This window comes from Nelumbo lutea, chromosome 6 (assembly GCF_056320005.1).
Source record: "Nelumbo lutea isolate HS-2025 chromosome 6, American lotus-T2T, whole genome shotgun sequence".
NCBI lineage: Eukaryota > Viridiplantae > Streptophyta > Magnoliopsida > Proteales > Nelumbonaceae > Nelumbo > Nelumbo lutea.
The window spans coordinates 42,463,175-42,470,352 of NC_142689.1; the positions used below are offsets into that span (position 1 = coordinate 42,463,175).

General features: G+C 45.8%; 1 pseudogene; it reads left to right on the forward strand.

Moving 5' to 3' along the window:
• Positions 1 to 1,637: 1,637 nt before the first annotated feature.
• Positions 1,638 to 6,850, forward strand: LOC148848761 (arogenate dehydrogenase 2, chloroplastic pseudogene; annotated as a pseudogene).
• The last annotated feature ends 328 nt before the right edge of the window (positions 6,851 to 7,178 follow it).

Sequence of the window (7,178 nt, forward strand, 5' to 3'; positions counted from 1 at the left end):
GCGTTGGCAAGCTTGGTCTGAACTAGGAAGGACCTTACCGAGTAAAGCGAGTACTCGGGGAAGGAACTTATGAACTCAAAACCGTAGATGGGAAACAAGTACCTCGGAAGTGGAATATTGTCAACCTAAGACAATATTACCCATAAACCACTGAATTGGGTAGATTGTCAGTTGCTCCTAGAGCCTAAGGGTCAATTCTCCGAGCTAGCGATGACCTCGACATCATGAGCCCCAGTCACCCCCTCGGTAGAGGCAGACTTTAGGAAAATGGACTACGAGTCACTCTCAGAGCTAAAGGGAGAAAATGCCAAGCTAACAAAGACCTCTGAGAGTGGACCACTTCTGTGATGCGGTTAAATTTAAGGGGCTATGCACTAGCTCACCTCGACATGTAACCAGAAGACGGTTTGGGCATATGCACTACTATGACTTACTTTAACTTACTGTGTCTTACTATGACAACATTACCCATAAAATACCGAATTGAGTAGACCATCGGTCGCTCCTAGAGCCAAAGGACCAATTTGTCGAGCTACTGAAGACCTCGACGATGTGCATAACTTTACCGCCTCGCTAGCATAGGCTTAACATACCAAGGACTAAAGGCGTCTAGAGTACAGACTCTCTGACTCTTAGCCTACCTCAGTATACGCTGCTAGGGGTAAACACTAGCCTAAATGGCCAAGTAGGCAGGTCGGGCACGCACCTTACTATGCCTACCTCGGCATACGTTACTAAAAACTTATGATCACCCCTACTAAGTACGAGAAAACAGTTCGGGGTGACAGCGATAAATTGTCACCTACCTCAAGAGCTAAACTCACTAACTCAACAGCTCGGATAAGACATGCACTTCGGCAGAAGAGAACTACACAGACACTTAACAAAACATGTACTCTCATTTCATAAGTGTGCTTTCATTACAGAAACCCTAGTACAAAGAATCAAGAAAAAGAGAAAGTAAATCTAAGCCCGCAGACTTGGAATACAAGGAGCATGCAACTACCCTGAAGGCTTGTCAACATTATTTGGAGCCTCTTCAGAGACCTCCTCAGAGGTGTCAGCCAGGTCAGTAGCACCAGCCTCCTCATTACTGCCCTCGTCTTCGGAGTCTGGGTCATCTGTGGCCTGGCGGGCCATGTCATCTGTAATTTTCCATGTGGTGAAGGCACTTATGTCAAGGTCAGGGTATGCGCGCCTTATCCACCACCTACCGAGCTTAAACCCCCTACAGTAGGCCTACGACATTACGTCATCAAACCTAGACGATTTGACGTAGTCGACGACGACCTAGGCCTTCGCCTCTCTAAGAGCTTCATCAAAGATCTCGGTCTTCTCCTTGATGTCGGCTTTGAGGTACTCCACCTCATGCTCCAAGGCCCCCTTGACCTCCTTAAGTCCCTGCACCTCGAGCTGCGAAGCCTTCTGACCCGCCTTGAGGCTCTCCACCTCGAGCTTCAGGGCTTCCTGGCCTACTTTAAGCCCGTTCACCTCAGCCTTCAGCCTATCCCTCTCGCGAGCTAGCTCCTCCTTCTCTGATAGTGGAGCCTCAATGCAGCTCTTCTAAGCTGCAACGTCACTCTCCAGCTGATGAATCTTGCACCGAGCTGCCCTTAGGTCAGTATGAGTTGTGCGAGATGACTCCTTTGCAGCCAAAGCGTGCCTCAGGAATTTGTCAGACTGGAAGGTCAACGCATGCACAACGGTATTCACCTGGCAAAAAGAGGTCGGTCAGTAAAAAAAAAATGAAGAAGGGGAAAGTGGTGACTCTAGAGTGGGAACTCACCACCATAGCATGGGTTGCAGCGCGGGCCCCGAGCTGACCAGGGGTGAGTTCAGCCCAGTCTATAACCTCTGTGAAGACAACAGCCCCCTTACTTCTTTCAAGGCTGATATTGGGATTCAGGATGCTCTCCTCCTCCTCCTGAGTCCCCGAGCTGGATACCGTCGTGTCTGCGGCACGATGAGCCGATCCTTCAGAAGCCTCGGCAGCAACCTCAGTAGGATTAGGGACTTCGGCGGCAACCCCAGCTGGCTCAATGATTGACTTTGCTATTGTTTCAGGCTCCTGATACGGTAAGTCCCCTCCAAGTCTATCACTGGAGGGGCATTAGGGAGCTCGGGCTCCAAAACGGGAGCCTGTGGGAGCTCAGGCCCTGAAGAGGGGACGTGCAGAAGGTTTGGTTCCGAGGAGGGGTTCCTTGGGGATTTCACGCACGCCTTCTTGGCAGCTCGCTTCTTCCTCTTCTTCATCTAGTGAAGGAGCCTCGGACCAGTAATTCTCTCTTCCTCCATGGGACCTACAATAGAGCTCGACGTTAGTAAGCTCGAAAACACTTGGCTAATTAAACAAGACACTAAAGTAGAAATAGACCTACCCGGGCTCAAACTGGCCTGAATGAGCTTCCCTTCAGCAATGTAGCCCCTGTGATCGAACCCGGCCTGAGCCTGTGTGTGAAAGGTTTCCCACATCTTCCAGTTAAGAGCAATGATGGGAGCTTGAGTGGCCACCCTCCAACTGGTAAGGAAGGGCCACCCCGTGTTGCTCTGGACTACAAAGTAGTCCCGCTTCCAGGCCGAGACCTTGCTTGGGAATTTACGTAGCATTTTGAAGCCCGAGCGAGGGGACAGATAGTAGGTCTGCCCGTGCTCGGGGGGAACGCCCAAGGCACTTTTTTATTAACAAAATAGAACAAAGGATATCTGCGTCTAAGGGAAAGTTGTGTTCGGAACAAAGGGAGATGGTCTCGACCACTTTCTGAATAGAATTGGGGTGGAGTTGGTCTAGCGTGATGCTGAAGCATCTCAACACCTCGGGAATAAGGTGGTGAAGTGGGAGACGAAGCCCGCCAACAAGTTGCTCCCTAAAGATCACGATCTCATCTGGACCGTGCTCCCAAGGGAAGTTGCCAGTGGGAAGACTATACGAATACTCCTGAGGCAGGTTGAATTGTTGGATGAGGTGCTGGAGCCTCTCCAGCGTCATAATAGAAGGACCGAACTGATCCGGCACCCGACCTCAATGGGAGGTGGACGCCAACTTACCCGAGGTCACCCGTGCCTCGTGAGAAGGCCGGGCGACGGCAGGGTCACCCTGACCCGAGGTACCCACCTCGGGTTCGTCTAAGAGACTGTCCCCGCTAGACATGGAACGAAATGAACTAAAAAAGGAAAGAGGGAAGCTTGGGGACTCACCGGGAAAAAGACACAACCGAACTAGAAGACCCGAGCTGGAGACTCCAAATGCGAGCTCAAGGCAAACGATAGATACTTAGTGGCAAAAGAAAATGACTAGGGTCCCCCATTATTTATAGCCGCTGGGCCTAGGCACCAATGGCCACGATCGAAGTGATCCGATGGTCCTCAAGACAACTGGCTGCGAGACTCTCAAGGCGAAATTAGTTTAGCGTGTTGTTTGGCGTCCGCGAAGTACAGATCGTGTGATGTCTGTGCGTATGTTGTACGCAACCTAGGTTTTTCCTTCCAAATGAATCGAACGCCAGACTAGTCTGGCCAAACGAGTTGCCCGACAGGGTGGCATGAGTACCGAGCCAAATCCACCCGGTGCACCATGAACTCCCTGCTTTGGGTCACCACCCCTAGCACGGGGAGTGGGGGGCAATTGATGGAGGGTGATTTGGCCCGATATCATAGCACGAGGACACGTGTGTGTGACCTGGCTCAGTGAACAGCTCAGCCTGACAGCACAACCGCGACTCAATGGGAGAGACATGCCGAGTCCAACGCTAGCCACTCGGCGGGTTAAGCGACTCACCGAAGACTAACACCCGGCTAACCTTGACTCTCACCAAGTGTGGGAGGTCCCGAGATCTTCCTAAGGGGCTCTGAGCTCTCCCTTCCTAAGAAGGGAGCACCCCGATTTTCGGCTAAGTATCCCAAGGGAGAAGCACCTCAGGGCAGCACCGCCTCCAACACAGGCACCTCAGCACCTCAGTGCCGAGACAAATTTGCCCAAGTAGTCCGGTGTACAGTAGCTCGATAGGTTGTGGGGAGGGCTACCTGACATCCGTACCTGCCGGACCCGGTGGCAGGGCTCTGATCCCTTGCCAAGCGGCATTCCGCCTGCCAGGCGGCGTTCTGTTTGCCGTCTCTGAAAAGCATGGCACGTCAGTCAAGTCTGTACCTTGCGATAGTAGTCTGTTCAATACCTTTGCTTCATGACAGTTGGAGCTCTTTTATGTCGGAGCTCGGTCATACTTGGCATAACCGCCACTGCCCTAGCCGTTACTACCACGGAAGGTGTGGCAGGCACAGGTTGTTGCTACTTTTAGCACTTTCAACACTCTTACTCTCTGTTCTTTCTTTGAGATTTCTCCAGTTCTAACTTATCCATCGGAGTGTTCCCACCGGGAAGACCCCCCGGGAACCCTTCACCTTCTCCTTCCTCTCAGGTGTCATCCGTTCCAGTCAGAAGCCAAGTCACAGCCAGCTATGAGTGCCCAGATCGTGCAGCATCAGGGTAAAATGAAACTGGTTGCTAGATTGTTCCCAATTAAAAAAATAAAAAAATGAATGACCCGTTTTGAAAACAAAAATTATAGGCAAAAAATTGAGTGTGTGAGGTCCACTAAGCAATACCATACGTGTTGTCATTCGAGTGTGTGACTCATACGACCTAAAAACATAATCGTTCTAGCCACCAGTTTTCAAGTCAACGGTTCGAACAAATAGCCCGTTCTAACAACAAAAATTAAAAAAGTAAAAAAACGACCAAAAACCATTGAACGGGTCAATGGTTCGATTGCCCAGGTCAATGGATTGTTGATCGATTCAACGATTTTTGGTCAAGGACTGAGATTAAAATAAAATGGAACCAGTTGCCTGAATGATTCCCAATTAAAAATGGTCAAAAACCATTTTATGGGTCAACGGGTCAATGGCTTAACCGCTCGAGTCAATGGGTCGTTGATCGATTCAACAATTTTTTGGGAGGGACCAGATCAACAGATCGACGGTTCCATTCCTGCCTTTGCAAAGCAGGGCCCCTCCGCTAGTAAAAAATTATTGCAAATAATATACTTATTGCTAATAAACTATTTAATTGTAGATAAAATAAATTGATTGTTGCCAATAATACTTAATTGTTGATTATTGGCCAATTTTTACTAATGACCTAATTAATTGTTATGAATATTTATCCAATTCTAACTAATTCACACCTACTCATTACCAATAGCTTAATTGACTACGGAACTATTACCAATAGCAAATTGGCTATTAACAATAATTAATCTTTGTTAAATCGTATAACATATTTTACACATAAATGTGATTTATCCATTCATTCATTCATTTATTCATTTCGTCAATCAACACACAACATTATAATCCACTGCATTAATACATATGTTTACTGATGTCCAAAATATTATATTTATGTTCATATAATTAGATTTAAGAAACAAAAAAGTTCATGTAAAAAGTTCTTCCGATTATGTCTGATGTCTAAGTATTAGATCATGAGAAGCATTGACACCCTCATTACCATTGCCTTGCAAAAAGTTACATGTAGATAATTTTATCAAGTATGATCTTAAGAAATATAATTAAAATTTTAAGTAAATTTATATATGAAAATATTACCCATTATATTGAGCTTGATCCATGTAAAATATGTGACAAGTTAATGGACCCATTTTGAGATAGAGTAATCATCAATAAAGTTATGGGCAACTGCATTTTTTGGTTACATTAACAAGTCAAGTTAGAACTCTAGTTATGTTATTTAACTTGGAGTAATATCTAGTTTGCTTTGATTTGTCAAGAAGGGATGAGAAAAAAGAAATATTTTAAAAATATTTATTTTTCTCTTATTTGTTTTGAAAAATAAAGGAATGAGATGAAAAAAAGGTAAAATAGTAAAACCGGGGTTGTACCAAAACAGTGCGATCCGATGGTAAAGGTCGAGAAACCACTGTTCATCGCCTTCATTGCATCCTTCCCAAACGACTCCGAATCTACCCATGAAGCTGCATGCAATCTTTCGCAGCTTTCCTCATTCTGGGCCTGCATTTCTCTCCTTTACTTCCAGAACCCAAATTCCTCACCGCAGTCTCCAAATCAAATCTCTCGATGCTGCTCAATCCTATGATTACGAGGCAAACATAAATGACCGCCTAGAGAAGAGCACGAAGCTGAAGATCGCCATTATTGGGTTCAGAAATTTTGGCCAATTCTTGGCTAAGACCTTGGTTCAACAAGGCCACACTATTTTAGCACATTCTCGATCGAACTATTCGGCCGTGGCTCGTGAATTAGGGGTTTCATTCTTTTCTGATCCTGATGATCTCTGTGAAGAGCACCCAGAGGTAATCCTTCTCTGTACTTCAATTGCTTCCACCAAGTCCGTTCTTAGGTCGTTTCCGGTGCAAAGGTTGAAAAGAAACACTTTGTTTGTGGACGTTCTTTCGGTGAAAGAGTTCCCCAGAAAATTGTTCCTTCAGGTTCTGCCGCCGGAGTTTGATATTCTCTGCACTCACCCCATGTTTGGACCAGAGAGTGGAAAACATGAGTCACTAAAGAAGCAGCTTTTCGGTCATCTAAATAATGAAGTAGCGAATTAGTGCAGCGGCAGAGGAGGAGAAGGTGGCAAGAGAATCAGGCAGCGGCGATCTGCTACCATCGATCTACTACTTTCCCTGTTTTCTGTCTCTCCCTCCATCTTCCTCTTCTCTCTTCTCTCTTCTCCCTTACCTTCTTTTCTTCTTCCTATTCTTCCCATTTTCCTCCCTCACCTTCTTCTTCTTCATCCGGCGAAGAACCAGGTCGTGACAATGCTTTTTCTATTATTTTTTCATATATAAAACCAAACTGCAAAATTAAATTTTCACACTTTCCTATTTCATCCCATCCCATCCCATCTTTTTCCATTCCACCCAAATCTTTCCACACAAACCAAACAGAACCTAAAAAAATAAACTGGAAAAAACAAAACAATCCAAGTATAAAGAAGACAACATTGGATATGAAATGTATACTAAAACTTTCAAGTATCCAACAAGTATTTGGGTATTATAGTCTGCTACTTGAAATAAATCGAAATCCCCCAACATTGTGTCCAGCTCACTATACCTAGAAGAAAAAGACAGGTTACAAGTTTTTTTTTCTATAAATACACAAATTTTTAATTATGGACCAGTAACTTCTTGAATATATGG